The sequence below is a fragment of the Odontesthes bonariensis genome, chromosome 21 (genome assembly GCF_027942865.1).
Source record: "Odontesthes bonariensis isolate fOdoBon6 chromosome 21, fOdoBon6.hap1, whole genome shotgun sequence".
Lineage (NCBI taxonomy): Eukaryota > Metazoa > Chordata > Actinopteri > Atheriniformes > Atherinopsidae > Odontesthes > Odontesthes bonariensis.
The window spans coordinates 17,017,205-17,038,831 of NC_134526.1; the positions used below are offsets into that span (position 1 = coordinate 17,017,205).

At 43.4% G+C, this 21,627-nt stretch overlaps 2 protein-coding genes and 1 long non-coding RNA gene across 10 annotated transcripts in view; 1 reads left to right on the plus strand and 2 right to left on the minus strand.

Annotated features, from left to right (window-relative positions):
• The window catches only part of rps2 (ribosomal protein S2), a 371,318-nt gene that overhangs the window by 98,687 nt on the left and 251,004 nt on the right, over window positions 1–21,627 (minus strand). The window lies entirely within an intron of this gene.
• rai1 (retinoic acid induced 1) overlaps window positions 1–21,627 on the minus strand; it is a 53,405-nt gene that overhangs the window by 20,408 nt on the left and 11,370 nt on the right. The window lies entirely within an intron of this gene.
• LOC142370861 (uncharacterized) overlaps window positions 6,744–21,627 on the plus strand; it is a 42,691-nt gene continuing 27,807 nt past the window's right edge. For all 6 annotated transcript variants that reach the window (XR_012767903.1, XR_012767905.1, XR_012767902.1 and 3 more), the window contains exon 1: window positions 6,744–6,904. This is a non-coding gene — a long non-coding RNA (uncharacterized LOC142370861). The remainder of the gene's footprint in view (window positions 6,905–21,627) is intronic.

The following is a 21,627-nucleotide window of genomic DNA, read 5'->3' on the forward strand; positions in this document are numbered from 1 at the left end:
GAGGAAGATTGGTTAAGAGAAGAAGACCAAACAAAAGAATCCGAGCCAAGTGTGTCTGGTAACTTCTCTACACTAGGGGCTGACTTACAAACTTAATACTTGTTTCAAAAGCAGAAACTATGAGGTACAGTATCTGCTTTTTTTGCAATAAATGTGCAGCACTTTGAGGTAGGAAAACAGATGTGGAAATGGCTCATAGTTTGCATTGACCCATTTTGGTTTGCTCCATTCAAACAACCATCTTTTCCAGGTAATGAGGTGGCGTGTTGTACCACAGCAGAGGGAGCCGAGTTTGGGTAGTTCTGGTGTGACGTCCCTGCTGGGGTTCATTGTGTGTTCCACTCCCATGTTTTCCATCCCTCCTCTCATTTACACATACACACTCTCACACACGTGCAAATGTTCCCAGATTCACTCACACACACACGCATACACTGACTTGCACCTGCTCCCTCTTTGTGCCACTTCATTTCATCTAATTGATGATGCTGTGCCACTCCTGCTGCCTGTCTCTGACACACACACACACACACACACACACACACACACACACACACACACACACACACACACACACACACACACACACACACACACACACATATGAAAACACACATCCCACCCTTTTCCTGTTGGATCTCCTCTTTTTGTCCTCCAAGTTGCACCCAATCCTACCTTCGTTTCATGTCTTTGGTATGCTTTCAGCATCTTGAAGCCACCATTCAGTTGCTAGTGCTGTGTGTGTTTCCTTGTACTTGTTGAGCTGTGTGTGAGAGTGTGACCTTGTCTTAGGTTAGAAAAGGGGAAGTGGCTTTTTGGTTTTCCATGCTTTTCTTATGCTGGGGGTTTTCAGCTCTCCCAGACCCCATTTTTGCCGTAGAACGTCAGGAGAACCTTGACAATGCAAATTCAACATCCAACATGGCTGTACTACATATGGAAATATCAAAAGATGTATTAACATTGTGTTAATTGGCACTTAATTCTAATAGTGCCATCTGAAACCAGTCAGACACATAATACAGTCCATCTTTTACTATGATCACATGCTACTATGTTAGTGCTGAATACAGCAGACTGCATTGGTATCAGCTGCTACTGCATTTTTTGACCAGGTTGGATGGAGAGCAAAGCACACTGGATTTCAGATGGGTTGTACTGGAATCCGTTGATACGTATGACATCACTTCCAGGTCCAATTTAATCCACCAACACATTTAACAATACAAAATAATACAAAACTGGAGCAATTAAGAAAATGTTGATTTATGGATGCACTGACAAAGATATTTGGATTAGTTGGTACGGAAGACAACTTTAAAATGTGGTGTTATGGGTGGTCTGTGGTGTAGTGGGTTGAGCAGACACCCCATGTACAAGAGGCTATAGTCCTCGCTGCAGCTGGCCCCGGTTCGAGTCCCGCATCGGACGGCCCTGTGCTGCATGTCGTTCCCCCTCTCTCTGCCCCCTGCTTCCTGTCTCTCTGAACTATCCTATCCATTAAAGGCATAAAAGCCCCCCCCCCCCAAAAAAATGTGGTGTTATAAGAACCTTCACTTTCTCATGATTTCTTATCTATGCATATTCATGTGCAATGCATGTTGCAGATTACGACATCCAAGGGAAGTGTGCATCACAATCACAGTCATCTAATGAAGATGTATCTGGGGCCAATACACAATATTCTGGACTTCAGTAGACATCCTAACAACCATGCTAAGCCTCTCTTTTCTATGCACTGGTCATTGTTTGAATGGATATACGTTTAAAGAAGCTAATAAATCATTGGCCGACAAGAGCCTATAGATTCAAAGTTGTAATATGGCAAGTATGTTCACTCCTTTTGCTTCCACTGGACCATTTAGTACATGCAACCGAAGCTTGCTCAAACATTACTGGTCAATACTGATAATAGCGGTCACACTATAAATGAAAACAAAAGGAAGCTTTCAGCATCAAAAATCTTGACAGCGACAGATTCTCGAATTGCAGATCTCTGTTTATGGACATTATTCTGAATACAAAGTAGGTCTATCATGTCTGCATTCAGACTGGACTAAGTTGAAAAGCTAAGGATTTAAAAAAGCTGTGAGCACAAACCCAGTTCTTCCCCTTGGCTTTACTCCTCTGGTTTGCAGAGGGAAGTTGGTCTTCTTCTTTTAGGAATCAATGAGAAGTGGTTGGCTGTTGCTCAGCAGGAGAAGCGATCATCTGCCAATCAGAAGGTCAGTGGTTTGATCCCCATCTTTTTCTTGGACAAGACACTGAACCACACATTTTCTCCAATGTGTTCACTGGTGTGTGAGAGTGTATGATGTGTGTGAAAAGAATACAGCGTAAACCATAACACTGCATAGATTAAGATGGGCTGTATGAATATATTTGTGAATGGGTGACTTTGGCTTGTACTTTAAAAGCACTTTGAGTGGAAAATAGAACTAGAAAAGAGCTGTATAAATGTAGTTAATTTACCATTTTATCTATTGTACAGTAACCCCTCTTTGCAACTGTTCAGCTGGGGCATTGGGGGCCATTTGGATGCTTAGATGACCATCTTGATCTTCAAATGATAAGAGGCACCCAACTTACAAATAAGAAAGAGAAACTGAGATCTAGAGCCAAGGGGATGAACTGGCACTGGGCCATATCTTACATCAGCTGTGTGTATGTGTTATTTCTAGGAGACAGAGTCTGTCACAGCAGCTGTTGGAGCTTCAACTAGGCCTAACAGGCCTATTATGTTGGTGAACAGGACAAGTGGACAGCTAAGCTGCAACTTCTCTCTCCGTACTATCCCAACAGAATATTAAATCCCTCTGTTTTATGCGTTTTCATGGGTTGTAGGACAGTGTGTAAGTGCTCCTGTGTGTTTGTGTCTGTATTGTTTACCTCTATGTTCCTAAAATGGAACCTAGGAGGCCAACACCTCTCAACTTCTCTCCTATTCACTATTCTCTGTTACCTGAGAACCAGACTGGAGAATACTTCTCTCCAAATGCAGCTACAGACAGACTAACATTAAACTAGCCATGCCACCGATATTGTAATGGCAGATAAGTGAAATGAGAGGAGGATATGCTAGAGAGAGCCAAGAAAGGAGTGTGAATAACAAGCCCCAAAAGAACAAGAATTGAAAGGAAGTGGAAAAGGGAATGGTGTGAGAGAGTGGAGCACAGGACAAATGTAGAGGATAGGAAAAGAGCAAAAAAGGGGAGATTGGGAAGAAATGGAAGACCAGAGGAAGAGTAGGTGAGAAACAGTGCAGTGATGGGAAGGGAAGGGGAGAAATATGATATGAGAGAAGGCGAAGGTGAAGATTAAAGACAGTGGAAGCGACGGGAGATAAGGGACGAGATATGAAGCAGTGTGTAGAGTAGAAGAGAGGCAATGAAGGGCAAAAGTGACGGAGTGATGCTGCGAGATCAAGGGAGGTGGGAGAGAAAAAGATGCGGAAAAAGAAGGAGAAGAGGAGAGGGAGGAGGCGAGGATGTGAGATTGAGGGCAGAAAGACAGGGGAGAGGAAGAGTGGGAGGGTTAGGGGGAGATAGATTGAAGCCGCAAGATCAAGGCAGATGTGAGGGAGGGGGGGTGACGATGGGAATGGAGAGACGCAGGGAGGAGAGGAGAAACGGAGATCGTTATCATGGGGCTGTGCTGCCTATTGATTTGCGTTAGTGTCTTGAGCCAGTGAAATAACAACGGTGCGATGAGATGCAGACCCCCTCGTCATTAACAGACACGGCTCTCAAGACACCTGGGTGTGCTGCGAGCACTTGCTTCCATGTTAGTGTGTGACCATATGGAACATTTGATGTCCTCATGATTGGGGACCAAGAACGGTGGAGAACATAGAAAGACAGATGACAAAGTTTGAGCACTTTGTGGGAGAGAAAACAGATTGCAGGACAGGAAAAGCAGATTGAAGAAGCGACCAGGAGACTGTGGCAGAATGAGATGCTCAAAAAAGAGACGCGATCAGACCGTAATGTCTCAGGTGATACGCCTTTCACTTTAGGTGACAGATCTATCGGTCATTTCTCACACAAAGATGAAGAGAGACAAAGTTAGCTCCCTGTATTCCTCTTTGCCTCCCTTTGTTCTTTTTTTCTGCATGTGGCGCAGTGTGATGGTGGCAGTAGAGGTGATGTGTGTGTGAGTTAGTGTGTCTCACCAGGGACGGTAGAAGTGTGAATATGACTGTGGAATTCTGCCAAGTGAGCTTGGGATCGGAGGGGAGCAGGAGGAGGAGAAGTAGAAAAGAAAAAGGGAGAAATAAAGAGGAGATGAAGAACGGGGGGGTTCATCCTTTGTTCTTTGTTGATGAAAGGAGGAATCTGATCCTATTCTCCCACTCTCACTTTCTCTGATGAGCCTTGATGCGTTAGGGTGAGCAAGTGAGCAGGAGGGACACACACACAAACACACACACACACACACACACACACACACACACACACACACACACACACACACACACACACACACACACACACACACACACACACACACACACACAGCTGCCTTATTCCACTCAAGTAAGACCCAAATGACTCCCCACTCACTAATTAAACTTTAATCTCCAATAGCGCACAAATTACCTGCCACGCAACTGAGTGCTGAATTACTGGGATACATGGAGAGAGAGGGATGGACAGATGAGGAAAAGAAGAGGTAAAGTGAAGGTCACACTACCTATAAGGGAAAATAAATCTTCCTCTGCTGTTTCTGTCTGCTGTTTCATCTTTTTTCATTAGTTTGTGTGCATTTATGTAAGCATATGCCTATGCAAATACTGTCTATAGGCTATATATATATAATTATATATATATATATATATACATACATACACGTGTGGGTTGTTTTTTTTAAACACCCTGTAGCTGTAAATGGAGCAGGTGGCAGGGACTCTCTGAGCCAGTCAATGTTCCCACTCACACCTGAATGTTATCACCCACACAAAGTTGTTGGCCAAGTCCTTGCATCCCTCTCTGCCTGGCCTCGTTCCCATCTCTCTCTCTTTCACGCACAGCCTCTGATAGGACACACACGCCGCCATTTTGTGCCACACAGCAGAGGCCAGCACAGCGGTGTGTGTGTATATGCAGGTGTGTGTGTGCCACTTGGTTAATCACAAAGAACTAATGATAATTACAACCATTTTCCTACCTGCCTCTTTTCCAAGCCTGACTCTCAGGTTGTGTATGTTTGTGTGTGTGTGTGTGTGTGTGTGTGTGGCATCACTGAGACTCTGGCATACAAAAATACTGACATGGAACACTAAAACATGCCGATTAGCAGCTTTACAGTTCATACAATCTCATCAACAGCAGAGATAAAACCTGTTTGGACAAAAGCTCAGACACTGAGGAGAGAAAAGGAAGATTCTTTAATGACCAGGGAGTCTGACACCTTATATTCTGCCTCAGACTGCCTGTTTATATGCAGTTTAGAAACTCTGCTTCTTTGAAAGCACACAGGCATTTATTGTTTTGCTCAGCTGTCAGATACACAGCCAATCATACCAGGTTTGGAACTTTAAAAACTTTTTAAAAGAAGGATTAACCTGTCTGATCCAATAAATGGCAGACACTTATTCTAAAACTTTGAAAGTGGGCTTTATTTCCCCAACATTTAGTTTATATATAAGAGAGAGCTGTTAACATCTGCAATGGCAAAAAGAAAGAGTCAAGAAAAACATTGTATCCCCAGGCTATATTGTATTTCACTCTCTTTTATGCTTTTTTACACAGCTTTTTTGCTATTTCATTGCAAAAAAGAATGTCTAGTAAATGATTTAGAAGGAGAAGCTTCCTCTTTGATTTTCTTTGTCTGAGACCAAAGCCTTATGCTTTAGAGTGTTGGAAAGTTTTATTTTCTTTTTTAAAACTGAAGCCATGCATGAATCATCACACAGTGACGGTACACATCTGTAATTTTGCCACAAAGTAAAGGCAATGTAGCTGTTACATATAAAAAAGAAAGAAGGTAACATCTCTGTATGGTGGCCCTGAGGTGCATATATTCACATAAAAAGACAAAAACAAAAGCACAACAACAAAACTTTAACACATGAAAAAAATATTGTGCTGTGTGTTGCATTTTGCTCCTCTGGGCCATCGTAGATTAGAATTACGCTGTTGTTGCACAACTTTTCTTTTAATCCACACTGATGGTGAGAGGTGAAAAACTTCAGCTGTATTAACCTTCATCTTGTGCATTACTGCCGCTGATGCTTCGCCAACATTCGAAGATGATATGATAGAGTAAATTCTGCAACGCTAAGGCAGGACAAGAGAACTGAGCTTATGCCAAGTGGCGAACAATTTTTTATCTCAACTAGCAACTATACCAGTGTGTGCACAGACTTTTAGCCTGGCTGGTGCCAATGGGAACTAGAATCCCTAAACTCTGTGTTTGTTGCTGCCACGGTCCATCTTTGGTGCAGCTAAATCAAAGGCTAGAACAAAAGACAGAGTCAGTCCAACCAGGGCATTCTACGAACAACACAGCACCTATTACCCACAGTTGGTGGTGAGGTTTGCAGTGAGGACAATCAAGGCTATGCCCGTCATGCAAGGGTGGTGGTGTGTGCTCAAACGCATAGGTGCGTCTGTCCTGTCTCTTGGTGTGTGTGCACTGCCCGCCATGCGTGACTAGACAGAGTCAGGTGTTCTGGGAGGGGCGTTGGCACAACAGTGTGCCCATATGCTTGTGACTGAGTGGCAGGCACAGGGAGGGCAAAGCGAGAGGGGAGCGATCTGCATCACGCCTGCGGTGCATGACTTCATCCCTCCTGCAGACAGAGAGGGCACCGGGACTCTGTGAAGCTGACTGACTTAGAGGGTGTGAAAGGATGCTGCTCGCTGGAGAAAAGGGAGCCGGTGTAAAAAATGAAAGACCTAAGGTACAGAACAACACACACGAAGAACAGAGTGAGAGAAAATAAGAATAATCTCTGACATTACTCATCCTCTTTTTGTGCTCAGTTTAGCCGTAATAAATGCCTTCCTGTGAGTTTTGCACAGCATCCTCTCCCGGAACTCGGCAGAAATAAACTTTTATGATTATCCATCAAATGCACGTGTTTGTTAAGTAGCCTAAATCTTTAGCAATAAGTCCATAAGACTCTAGACTATGAGTTTGTATTTGTAGTGCAAGTGTTTGAGGGCTGAGCTGACACTGTACAACACTGAGGCTTGGTCAGGACACGGAGTTCCACCTTTGTGAATTCCTGCCTTGGCCTCATCTGAACACACACATACATTTTAAGAGCCTCTCAAACACACATTTCTAAATCTGCAGGGAGATTTATTGGGATCATGACACATGCTTGACAGCATACATCTGTGCCTATATTACACACACATTCAAGTGCACCACATTCTCATTATATGTAGAGAGACTACCTCAGCAAGCTGCTGCATGACACGTGGAGACACATGCTGAAAGTGCAACAGAGGATGCTGGTGGTTGAATTGTCTCCGATGACTGCGGATGTGTAACAGAATTGACACTGAGACACGATTTCACTGTCAAGCCATTTATGTTAACTTTCCAACTATCCATCATTTAAAGTTAGCCCGGTTATCCGCTCCCCCTGCTTTCATCTATCAATCAATCCACATCCAATTAGTACCAAGCCTTCTTTGTATCCTTGGCAACACACCATTGGCTTCCTAATGTATATCCTTGTAGGCACCTACAGTGCTTGTGCCAGTGTGCTTGACAGCAAAGTGCTCTGCTTATTGCAGTATTTTCACATAATTTAATCATTAATAAACATTAATTTTGAGACATTCGTTTACTGAGCATAAACAAGCCCAGAGTCCAAAGTGTTGAACGGGGTTACATTTCAAAGAAATGCTGCTTCTCTTCAAACAGAAAAAGGAGCTGTGGCGTTCTGAGCTTCTCGCACAGGCAGATGGTGGAAGGAGGGAAGGGCTGATGGAAAAATGACTTCCAACATGTTTATCCTTTTCAGAAAAACAGAAGCGAAAACAAATACATATGGAGGGAGAAGAAGGAGGAGTAGGAGGATGAGTAACCGCAACTTCTTTGTCAGTGGAGTCAATGTATCTCTGCAGAAAATTTGGACTTTTCTTTAAAAGGCTATTATTTAGACTAAAATTAAAACAATATTTGACATTTAACCTTAAATGCACCAAATGTATGTTAAGGCCTGCAAAGCACTTCAAGCTGATCTATATTTAATCTAGCAACCTCATATGAGTTTAGGAGTTTTGGCCGACATGTTAAACAGATGTCAGAAATCTCAGTGACTTAATAATACCCGGTAGATGTGATCACTTCCTTTTCACCCCTACTATATCCTCTATTGCCCCTTCTTTTCATGCCATGGCCATCTCTTCTCCTTCTCTGTAGCCTGCCCCTACCTGTCTCATTTGCATAGGATGCCTTATTTGCATACATATGAGCTAAAGAGAAAGGGGATTTGTGCTCTGAAAAAAAAAAAAAGAGAGAGCGGGTGGGGGGTGGGGGGTGGAGGTGGAGGCGATATGCAGGCAGGCGGCTGCTGATGAAAAGAAATGAAAAAGGGCCCTTTCAGGAGAAAACTGCATCCGCAACCTCTCTCTTTCTCTCCCCCAGCTTTTTTTCACCCTTTCTCTTTCAATTCTGTTCTCGCTCTTTAGGTCACACCTTAGAGAGCGCCTGCAAAGGCCCCATTAACGTGAAATATCAGGCTGAGAGACAGAGGGTGTCAAGACAGAAAAAAGGAACAAATAGCTGGTAAAAGAGAGGATGCAACATGGGCCAAGTAAGAGGAAGAAAAATAAAAGGGGGGAAAACAAAGAAGGAAAACTGACAGGTAAATATAGCAAAGGAGCTTGTTCATATCGCCTATCTATTCCCTGCAGCAGCCGGGCTCGGTGTTGCTGCGGTGTTGTTGTTGTTGCTGTGGTGGCGATGGATGGTTTCTTCGGCAAAGCAACACTGATTGGCTGTGAAGTAACCCCCCCCCCCCCCTTTTTGAGCTCCCCACAGGCCAGCTCTTCCCCTTCAGGACGGAACATGACAGGCCCCTCCCCTTCAAATGTGCATGAGTGTACACACACACACACACACACACACACACACACACACACACACACACACACACACACACACACACACACACACACACACACGCACACAGATAAAAAACAGATAAACAAAAAGGTATTGGTTTGTTTTATGTGTACTGGTCAAAACCTTATAGAGCAGTTAAAAGTGTAGACACAAACATACAAGCGCAGCAGCTTTTATTAAATGTAAAACCCCCTCGCTGTCTCAACATCAGGCCAACCCAGATGCAGCCCATAGAATCTGCCTCGATTGCACACAAACAGCCCCCTCTCTGAACACACTCACACACACAAACGACCATATTTATCCTGCTCACGCTTGTTAATTGCTTGCATCTAATAACCTGATGCAGATAGAAAACAGAGCAGTGCTCTCTCTTGTCTCCCGTCTCCCGGTGGACAGAGTCCAGACGTGAGGCAACTGCAGAAGCCTGGAATATGAAAAGGCAGCTGGAGATAGGGAGAGGGTAGACACACAGATGTGTGTGTGTGTGTGTGTGTGTGTGTGCATCTATTCGTGTGTGTGCTCGTTCTCTGGTCTTTGTTTGATCTTTCCACCCAGGCCAGCAATAGTGCAGCGTATCCAGAATGATAATGTATACACACACATAATCTGAAAGAATGCTCGTGCATCTGCAAATTACACCCACCATGCCACCTTACATACAACAGTCTTTACATGTATGTTTGTGAGTGCATTCACATGTGCAACCACTCATGCGTGAGCCTTCTCCTGTATCATCAGGACTCGGTGGAGAGGACAGAGTGGGAGGGGGCGCGATGAAAGGTGGCAGGGGGTAAGGACTGGAGATGAAAGCATGAGAGGGGGGGTTGAGGGTAAAAGGGCAAAGTAGGGATGTGAGAAGGAGAAGGGGAAGGGAGAAACAAAGGGGAGAAGATGTGCCGAACTGGGTTGAGGAAGAGAGGGAAGGACAGATGTGCTGACTGCTGATTGGAGGAAGAACAAGAGCAAAAGCATGTGAGGGAGGAGAGGAGGGAAAGAAAGAGCCTGTCACCTCTAGTCAGTGGCTATTAGCGGCAGCAGCAGCTCTGAGACACCATCCCTCATTCTGCTCTGCCAGTGCTGGCACAATTAGACACACACACACACACACGCACACCCTCATACATCCGTCTTTTTTTCCTTCATGCATGTGTGTGTGTGGCTGAGACTAATTGAGTGCGTGCATCAGGCTGTGTCTGAGCTCACTGTTTTTCTCTCTGCCTTTCTGTGTTTGTCTACTGTGTGTGTGTGTGTGCATGTAATGAGGAGGGAAAGAGCGAATGTCCTTGTGTTTGATCTGCTTGTGCGCATGCATCTGTGTGTGTGTGTGTGTGTGATGGTGCCACTGAGGGCCCTGTGCCCAGGCCTGAGAGTGACTGATAGAGTCCATGCCAACTTGAGCTGCATGCCACAGTCTCCACGCTTGCACCCTCGTCCTGCCACTGCCAGCGCCTCCGTCTCTCTGTGTCAGTCTGTTGGCCTCCTCCTCCTCCTCTCATCCTCCCCTCTCATCCCTTTTCACTTTTTATCTCTCTCTGCTCACGCGCTTTCTCCATCTCTTTTTAAAAAATGCTTTGGCTAAACTGCAGCGCCTTTCACACTGTCTCCCCTGCGTGCTGTCTTTTTTTTCTTTCTCCCCTCTCATTTAATCCTGTGAGTTCTCTGTCCAGTCCTCTCATCTTCACATCTTTTTAATAGTTGGAGCTTTCTCTGCCCTCCTCCTCTAATTTCTCACACCTATGATGTCTCTTGTGGTTGATCTAGAACACATTTCATAACAGTTTGTCTTTCTTTTTTTTACATGCTCACCTCATTTTTCTCTTCCACCTCAGAATAAACCTGTTTTTTCTGCCTTTTTACTATTACTTCTTTCATCTCCTCTCCTTTTATTTTTTCCAACATCAATCATTTATTTTCCATATGCTGCCACTAGTGGCAGCTGTTTCTCATTTTCCGGTCCATTCATAACCACTCTCCACACTCTATCCTGATCCTCTCTCTCTCTTTTTTTAACCTCTCTCCAACTCCGAGATGTCTCTATTCAGGGCTCTCCTTCCCTCTCATCAGGGTCCTCATTATACAACCCCTTCCACCACTCTCGTCTTCCTCCTTCCTTCCTTCCGTCCTTCCATCCTTCCGTCCTTCCCTTCCCCCTTCCCTCTCCTTTATCACCTGCTTCTCAGCAGTATACCTCCTAATTTCCATAAAGCCTTGCAGCCTGCCTGGCTCATATCTGCACCACCAAGGGGAGCATGCACACACATGCGCGCAGATCTGACACAGCCATACACCATACATTCCTCAATCCAGAGACATACAGGTCAAGGAAGATAAGCTCATGAAGAATTTATGAGCTCGCTCTCACGCATTGGTACAGCCGCACACTCATTTAGGGTATAATGAGATTTTGCCTCTGCTGTATTCTTCTCTCCATCCTCTGAGCAATATCTCTACAAATGTGTTTACAATCATTATTTATATATGCAATAAAAACCATTTTGGTGGCAAATTAGAGACTGCTAAGTCTTTAAAACCATTTGCCGCTTTCATTTATCCAGTCTTTTCAGTTTTGGCTCTGCGTGCATTTCTGTGGCACGCAGAGAGCTATTAATCGAGAGATTGAGGCCTATTCTTTTCTAGCCTCCCCATCACAGCTATTGAGACAGAACCTGCGACTGAAGTGTGGAGGCTGATAAAAGTCAGAGCCTGCTGGATAGATTTGGGCTGCTGACCGGAGGTAGAGCTGCACTGCCTTGTTAGGATGTGTTTGGCCATGTGTCTTATCTTTAAAATGCTGTCTGTTGTGTGGTTTTACGCACGTTTGAATGCAGCATTGTGCATATGGAGCAGAACATGTTTCATACAAGGCAACAAGAAAGAAATGAAAAGTCAGGAAGAGAAAGCCTGCTTATTAGGCCACCGATGGCTACAGTATTTGTGTGATTCATTGAGAGTAAGGCGAAGACACAAAAAGAGCTGGAGACAGAATGAGAAAAAGAGAGATGGATGGAGCCGTGAACTGGGGCGGCTCAGGATCAGGACGTAGGATGGAGGATAGCTGTCTGCTGTCCTAAGGGAGAGGGCTTGCTTGTTATTTTAAGGACGGTGACTCTTGTGCTCACCTCTTATAGAATAAATAGGAACACAGTCCAACCTACACAAGTTATCACTGAGCAAGTGAAGCTGACAGCACAGAATGCCCCAGCAAACACAGTGCCTCAGAGGTCTATCTGTCTCAGGTAATGGGCTGTGTGAGTTCACCCCCATCACCTGGAGACAACACCACTTGTACACATGGCTTGTGAAAACCTCTGTACAACTGTTCTTGTGTGTAAATATGAATGACCTCATCTGGTAAGTAAAAAAAAAAAAGAGGGCAAAAGCGATCACACGCATGAAATTTCATTAGCATGTAAGCAGCCTCTGTCTTTGCGGAGTTGTCAGGCATACAATGACGTGTGCGCACTCGTGTGTGAGGCAGTGGTGCCTGTGCAGCCTTGTGACTTAGTGTGTGTGACATTTGACATACTACAGTGACTGCACTGTGTCTGCTCTATGGGACTAGGGCTGCTCTCTGCTAGCATGGAAGCACACCCCCGCTTACACTCGTCGCATTGCATCTCATCACTTCACATTTCGTCTTTCATTCTCATATTCCCCCTTTATCCCTGTTATCATCCCCTTATTGACTCACTCTATTTTTGCCTGTGAAAGCAGGTATTCCATCCTGTTTCTTTTTCATCCCCTTTTGCTCTGATGCTTCTTATGTTTCCCCTTTTTCCCTCTTTTTCGTGTCGCATCTCCTCCTCTGTGTCGTATCTAATTCTCTCTCCTTTTACTCCATTGTTTCCTAATTTTTCTTACATTTTATTTCCTTCTTTGTCCATCACTCAGTACTTTCCCTTCCCTCTTTTCTGTGTTTGTCCTTCCTTCCTTATAGTCTGCTGGTGTTCAAAGTGAAATCGGGAAAATTGGCTTCAGTCTGCTTCTCTTGGCTCAATAATTTCAAGTAGGTAAGCTGGGCCTCTATTTAGCAGATGTGTGTTTGTGTGTGTGTGTGTGTGTGTGAGTCACTGTTCGTTTGTTTACAAAGAAAGCTGTGGGAGGGTCAGTTTATGAGTCCTGGTGTGCGCGTGTGTATTCACTTGCATCCGCACCCACATGCTGATAAACACACACAAACGTGTGCACGTACACATCTGCTCAGCGAGAACGCCTGTCGTGCACGCTCCCACGGCCTACAGATAAACAAGTGTGCTCATATCTCCCAGGAAGTAACCATGGCAACCGTCGCTCCCTCTCTCTCTTACCCTTTCTCCCTCTGGTTCATTCTGTGTCTCCCTGACTGAGCCGCCTGGTTGGCTGGCTGTCCTGGAGGCAAGACAATGGTGGGTTTCAAGGCCAATGTCACTCTTTACCCTCCCCTTTTTTCACCCCTGTATCCCTCTCTTGCAAAACAAGGAGAGCGGGAAAAAACTTCTTCCTGTATTGATAAATATAATGTCACACAGGTGGGATGGCAGCCATGCAGAGCAGTGCTGAGGAAACATGAACACGTATGTAGTCCGTGAGTTTCTCGGTTCTGCTCCATCTTTTTGTCTTCACCCCCCTTATGCTTCCCTCCCCTTCTCTTTTTGTATAACGTGGCCAATTGCCTTCTTCCCTTTGTAGGGCGCGAGAGGAAAAGGGGATTTCATGCAGGCTAACTAAGCCCCTAATCCTCTGTTTCATGCCAGTCTCCCTGTCTCACTCTCTCTATTTTTGGTTTACTGAAACTCTTGCCTTTTTAACAATATGCAGAGGTGGAAAAAAAAGTATTCTCATTTCTCTATTTAGTAGAGATGGCGTAACATGACCACAGATCTGGAGTTGTGGTTTGGTTGACTTTGTGAATGTAAAACTAAACTAAACTGACTGCTTTCTGTGCTGGATTATGGCAACATTCTCTACACAAACGCATGTCCACAACACTTACACTGTCTTCCTTACACACAATTGCAGGTTTTATGCTCAAGTTAAATGGTCTGCCCTGTTCTGTGGACTCAGCTACTGCTATATTTTCATTTGACATCCATTTCTGATTTGTTTCCATCTTATGTACAGTACATACCTACATCCTTCTGAACAGAATGGGTATTGTCCAATCCAACCCTATAAGCCCATTTTTAATTGGAAATAGGTTTTTAAATACGCCGCCATCTTCAAAACATCTGATTTGGGGAGCTGGTCTCACCAAGAAATGAAAGGAATTTAAAAATACTTGGAGGTACTGACATTTTTTATCAAATGTTATGACTGACCAATACTGACTGTAACAGCGAAATGATTTGCTGTCATATGTTTCTTTGCCTTACCACTACTTTCTTTATGTCCACAGATATGCTTTTTTTGTGGAGCTTTCTATGTGTATATTGTATTACTCTTTGACTCTTTGTGCTGCTGCCTGTCTTAGCCAAGACATGTTCAAATTAGTTTTTTACATCTTAATAGCATAATGTGCCCTATTTTGCTACTATAGGGAGTTGAAGAGGTTGCTTTCAAAGTAGAAGGGAGTCTTTGGCTGTGTAGCTGCCTCTGTGTCTGTCTGTCTCACATCTTTCTTGCCTGCTCTGAATGACTGCAGCTCAAACAATCATTCTGTCCTCAATGTGTGCAAGAGGGCAAGGGAGAAGGAGAGAGAGAGAGCTGTCAGACACTCTGGCTAACCATCTAATGGGTTCCTATACTGAACTGACATTTGAAGGCTACAGAAGCATTAGCCACGATATGAAAAAAAGAGAGACGAGAAAGACAGGGGGAGAAGGATTGGATATGCAGCAAGTGTGCTGAGCAGTCGGCAGCTCTTATCAATGCATCTGTCTATCCATCCGCACCACGCGGCCTCATCGCCTCTATGATCTCCACCCACCCAAGTCCTCCCCCTTCATGCGCCATTCCTCAGTCTCCTTCTATCTATCTATCAAGCCCAGGGAGAAGAGAGGGGAAGGGCAAAGATGAAAGGAAGAAGAAGAAATACAGCCAGGGGTTGAGCCAGAGAGGGCTGAATGAGCACATAGGGAGTGGAGGGTGAGAGGAACAGAGGACAGGGATGAGAGCCAAAGAGGAGATGAAAGGAGAGAATCTCAGATGTTTGATTCAAGGTATGTCCTGATGCAGACAGATCCGTGAGACTGGAAAAAGACAAACAAATAGAGATAAACAGAAGGCAAGATGGACATTGAGACTGTCAGATACATGGACAGACAGGCAGACAGAGAGTGACACAGACAGGCAGACAGAAAACAGGTAGGCTGTCCAACATCTCTGACAGCAAGTTCTGAGCTGCTTTTCACCAAGTTTAGTGACACCAAAGACTTGAACCTCTCACAGTCCTTTTACCCTCAATTTATCTTTTACCATTTGTCAGTCCTGGTTTTTACTAGCCCTCTTTCACAGTTCCCATTTCAGTCTATTGTGAGCCATTGAAGGTCATTTATTTTGAACTGCTACAGCTCCGTGAGCTGAAGTAAGACTGTATTGCTCTGTGGCTTGGGACAATTAAAGGAGCTGAATAGCTTCTGGAGTTGAATGAAAACACCCACAAACAATCATCAGACATAGCTGCATGCAATTTCATGCTGAAAATGAACTCAAAAGATACTAGAAAAGGCCACCAAGTGGTGTCAGTACTTCCTACCTTAGTAGGTTCTCATGCTTACTTTGTAAAATTAGCACTAATTGGTAGCAATACTATTGGTTTTAGAATATAAACACAATTTAGAGCCACACAAAGATTTATCTTTGAACAAAACCAGGCAGCCATTCATTTTTGTTCACATTCATGACAACATGAAGACTGTACCTGGCTACCTGTGATGTTATGTCCTCTGCAGTCACAAGACAAGACTATAGACAAGACTGATGTGATGAGGCCCAAATCAATTTTTAATACAGGTGAATTTAAACCAGAGTCGTATTCAAACCTTCGATTGATATGATCACGTAGGCCATTTGCTCATTCCCTTAAATACAACCCAGAAATAGAGAATTATTGAACTGCACTGAATTTACCCATAATGCCTTCGTGCAAAGTATTGCCCCTGTAAAAGTGGCAGAAGGGAAATACAACTCAGCGTTTCCACATCAGAGCAGACGTTTCTCTCAACAGTTTCCTTCAAGACGCAACAACAAATACATATGGGGGTAGGAGGGGTGGTTGTATGTTGCTACAATGCACAGCACCTTCAATCATGTATGCTTTCATTATGCGTGCACAAAACCAACATCTTTTCTGAGTTGTGTTCAGTTAAAACATACACAAAACATCCATCCATCCATTTTCTATACCCGCTGAATCCGTCGGTCGGGTCACAGCGGAGCTGGAGCCTATCCCAGGAGTCATTGGGTGAGAGGCGGGGGACACCCTGGACAGGCCGCCAGTCCATCACAGCGCCACACAGAGACAAACGAGACAAACAACCACACACACACACACACACTCACTCCTAGGGACAATTTAGAGACACCAATTAACCTAACATGCATGTTTTTTGGACAGTGGGAGGAAGCCGGAGTACCCGGAAAGAACTCACACATACACGGAGAGAACATGCAAACGCCACACAGAAAGGCCCCAGCCTTTCGCTTTGAGGCGACGGTGCTAACCACCACACCACCGTGCAGCCCCAAACACTAAACACTTAATACATTTTTTTTTTTGTTATTCACTGGTTGGATTCAGATAACAACACAAATTAGTTATTGTGAAAAATTGTCACACTTAGGGCTAAGATATATTGATTTTACAAAGACATCATCACTCCCATCACTTTTTGGTAGGGTTTAGTCTTTAATTTCACATGGTTGTGGTTAGAAATCAACTATGATAATCATGGAAATTGATTCTTTTTACAATGACTGTTACCTTCATGGATGTAATTTTTACAGTTCACATGCTGTTGCTCTCATGACCACCAGAGAATGCTTATTCTTCAAACTTAATTATATATAGTGTCAGCCTGGATGAATAAACGTCCCATGAGAGGCATAACTAAGCGGAGAAGAGAATTTATTTAAAACTGATCAAATAATAATGATATGATTATAACAATGATAATAAATTAAATACAAATTAGTGCCTTGAGTTAAATAAAATCAAAAACACAAGCTGACCTTTTCTAAACCCCATGGCTGCTTGAAGAATATGGACATACCATCTCTTGTTGAATTGTGAATGTTAAATCTTTCTATCTATATTTTAAGTTAGTATGTAACAGACTTCCTTTGAAGAGTTCAACATTACATTACAAAATTATTTATTTAAACAAGCAGTTGCCATAGGAAGACGTCGTCTTGACTGCGATCGTTTTCCAATTTGTCATGTAACAGTCTCAGAAAGAAGACGCTATTGTGTAAACTATTTCCTTGGTATGACACAACATGTTCAGGAGGACTGCACTGATTCTTTGTTGAACATTTGAGAGACCATTTGAGACTAAGAAAATTCAAACAACACACATACACAGACGTCTGACTTGATGAAATACAAGCAGCCTCCTCTTTTCAAAAAGAAAGAAAAGAAAAAAAGATAGAAAAAGGAAAAAAACCTAGTTTGTTTTCTTGTATATTTGTGTAATACGCCAACTGCAACTTGCTCTGAAATTAACTGTCAGGGATTTTCTGAGGAAGTTTGACAGAAAATCAAAAAAACTGGAGATCCCACCTGCCTTAGATTCTTTATTGCATTCACACACAACCCTACAGATATGTGTGGCTAACACCTGGTGGTCACAGGTCAAACAAACAGACACGGGCAGCATACTCGGCACAGATTTTGAAAATTAACTTTGGTAATAAAGTGGAGTGAAATGCCTGTAGATACTTGTCTCTATGACCAAAGTGACCACCTCTCTGTCTCTAGTTTCATGTGTGTGTGCCCATGTGCCTATGTACATGTAGACTGGGCTGTAAAAGTTGGTTGTGCATATGCATATGTATAAAAATACACATATTTGAGTTTATGCACATGCATCCACATCTGTGTGGGGAGAGTGTGTGTGGGGAGGTGATAAGCACCTGAGCCCTAAGGCAGCCTTCAGATTTCCCCTCACGTCCTCGGTGAAATCAGCCCAATCACTGCACTGTCATCTGCCTGCCACCAGAGAGAGGCCTGCGCCGCATACTGACAAGCTCATTTGACTAGCACTGTGCACACACATGCATACACACACGTAACCGCCTGTGCACACATGCACAAGCGCTCGCTCACATATGCCCTCTAGGCTTTTACTTTCTCCCAAAATTGAGTTCAAACAGAACTCGATGCGAGACATTTGTTTGGGTTTTTTTCTTTTTTTTTTTTTTTTATCATGCAAAGGAAAGAAAATGCTTCCTTCTTGATTCATAGCCAAATTGAAGTGTCATTGTTCACGGGAGGAATGGAGGCCCGACTGTCAGCTGCATACTTTAACCCCAACCACACCATCAAATAACTTATTACCAGTCAGATAAACATCTTTGCTTATATGAGCTGCATTCAAAATGAATCTATTGTGGATGGCAGAGGAAGCTTAGCATTGATTTCAAACAGTTCACTGGATTGTGTTATCATTACTTTGTTGAGAAACTTGTTTTTTCTCCAACTGGTTTTAAGGCAGGGCTTAGGTTTATGCACTGCAAGCTAGTTCCATTTCATTCAAGAGAAGGCAGACATCTTTACAGCTGATGGCTTCAAAAGTCAGCAATTCTAACCAAAACAATCCACAATCGGTTTTAATGGTTAGGTTACACATTAAAACAGTAAATACACGGTTAGGGTTAGGGATACAACCCTAATTGTTAGCATATTGGACGTTTGCATGTTCTCTTGTGAGAATGTCCTGAACGTAAATTGCCTTGTGCAAGAGATCATAACTAGGTAAAGGTTGGCAAACAAATGGTTTTAATCTTTAATCTTTTAATGTAACAACATGGGTATTTTGAAATTGTATTTTTTTTCATTGTGTACCTCCTCCATCTAAAAAGGAAGCAATAACTAAAGCTGTCAAATGCACATATGGAGGAAAAAGTACAATATTTCCCTCTGAAAAATAGCTGGGTAAAAAGTAGCAGTAAAATGGAAATGCCAAGAAATACATGTTCTTACAATTATACTTAAGTTATTGTGTAAATGCACCTAGCTTCTTCCACAGCTGATTAAATCTCATGCGCCCTTTATTACCATAGTCCCAGATGCAAACACATTGCCATGAGCACTAACACCCCTTGTCTCCTCTACACTTACGCACAAATACACAGAGATTGGAGAGACATCCTTGTGACCTAAAACTGTCCCGATAGCAACACGCAGCGACAGACAGTGGGCGCACAGGGAGGGGGGCACATTATTGCCGCGCAAAAGTGAATTAATAGATGTGAGTGGGGGTGTCATCATGTGAAGTTCACCAGTGACCAGCTAGAGGGAGAGGAAACAAGGAGAATATATAAATTTTCAATGTGTTTGTGTCCATCTAGGTTTCTGTGCTCGCAGGATGACAGAAGCCACACAGAGCGCTGCTCTCCTGTCAGTGTGATTAGACGGCTGCTCTGAAAGAGCAGAAATGGAGAGAACAGAGGGAGGGATGGAAAGGGGGGGAAGCTAGTGAGAGACCTCCAAGGGAGGCGGAGGATTTGAGGGAGGGAGTCTTCAAAGAGCACGAGGCCAGGCGGCCGACACATACTGTATTTCTGTCTTGCTCTCTCTGTTTTCACCCCCCCCCCCCCCCCCCCCCCCCCCCCCCCCACACACACACATACACACACACACACACGCAAGGGTGCAGTGAGGTCATTTAAGCCCTGGCTAACCCTCACGCCACTGTCAAAGTTTCGGTTTCACATGAGCACAGACCCACGCTTCACCTTGTCTCTCCTTCCTTACCCCAAAGGAGGCCGAGAGTGAGTGCGTGTTTCGATGTTTGATGAGAGGTTTCCATGACAACAACAGCACCGGCAACCCCCATGGGCTCTTTTACATATTCAAGTGCAACAGTGTAGTTGAATTACAGCAGGAAATTGAATGGTCCAATCGATAGGGTGGTCAGAAGGGGCAGAGGGAGAGAGGTGCTTAATGGATGGATGGAAGGAAGGACAGACGGAGGAGAAGATGGAGGAGGAGGAGGAGGGAGTGTTCGCTGACAGGAAAGAGGGCTGGGGATGATGCAATGGGCCATCATTTCGTGTGTTTGTGTGTGTGTGTGCTCCTCTTCTTGGACGACCCATTTTTATTGTCCTCTAGTGGTTAAAAAAAGGCTTGAGAGAGACTCTGTGTGTGTGTGTGTGTGATATATCTTTGTGCATGTGTGTGCGTGTGGCAGTAGAGACAGCTGTCATTTTGCTGCTGAAACCGTCAGAATCACAGTGACATTCAGCCATCCCCAACACTTCCATCGCCACATTGCACACGGAAACACGCCCACTGCAGACACACACACATACACACACATAAAGATACTCTCTGATGCAGACAGACACACTGTCTCAAACTCCAAGTCAGTTTAAAAGAAAAAGAAAGGTGAATAGAGGGAAAATAGGTAAGAATATAAATTTGTAAGAAATGCATTTAGACTGTTCTGTTGTACTCATTTGAACTCTAGAGTTATATCATCACATCTATATTTAGCACAAGCTGAGAAAATAAAAATCAGGGACCTTGATTTTTAATTCACATATTTTATTCCCTTAACTAGTCAAAAAGTGGCAATTTACTCTGCTTTAAAGGCTAAATTGTAACTTGGTCTTTTCCAATTCACATCAAATAAACATGTATGTTTTTCTTTTGTACTTTCTGAACTGACAAGGGGTGTTGCACGTACATATAGATAAAACTGTATTGAATTGAATTGATACACTATTATTGACTAGAATTGTGACATTAAAATAATGCAAATTAAATATTGTCGACAATGGAGATATAAAAATATTATGAATTGATGTCAGCTGATGAAATCAAAACATTATAGAATACCGACTGATGCTTTTTTTTCCCAGTTTTAAAAGTTACAAAAAGAAAAAATGCATGAATCAGCTACCAAATTGCATCCAGTGATGGTTAGTACACAGAGCTTAATTAAAAAAAACTACTGATATAGCCACTTTTGATCTTCTATATAGCATATTTCACTGTCACAATAAAAACTCTTTTCCAGCCACATCCATTTCATTCCTTCATTGAATCAAGTTTTACTGAGAGGATGTGCTTCTGCAAGTTTATGTTCAAATCTTTTCAAAAAGAGGACGTGGCCATAATCACAACCTGCATTATAAGTGCTCTGGACCCCCTTTATCTTGCTGAACATATAACCTGTCGCCCGCTTTCTCAGAGGCAACCTGCTCTCTCTGCTCCACTGTTGTGCACATCTTAGGGCCAAGGAAGATATAAGCATCAGTAAGACACATGTAAAGTGGATCAATCACCATTCTATGATGATGAGTGAATGAGGATGTGCAGAAAAGTAAATGGTACTACATTATGCAGCTCAATGAGTTTTCATAAATGGATCTTAGCAGCACAACAAGATATTC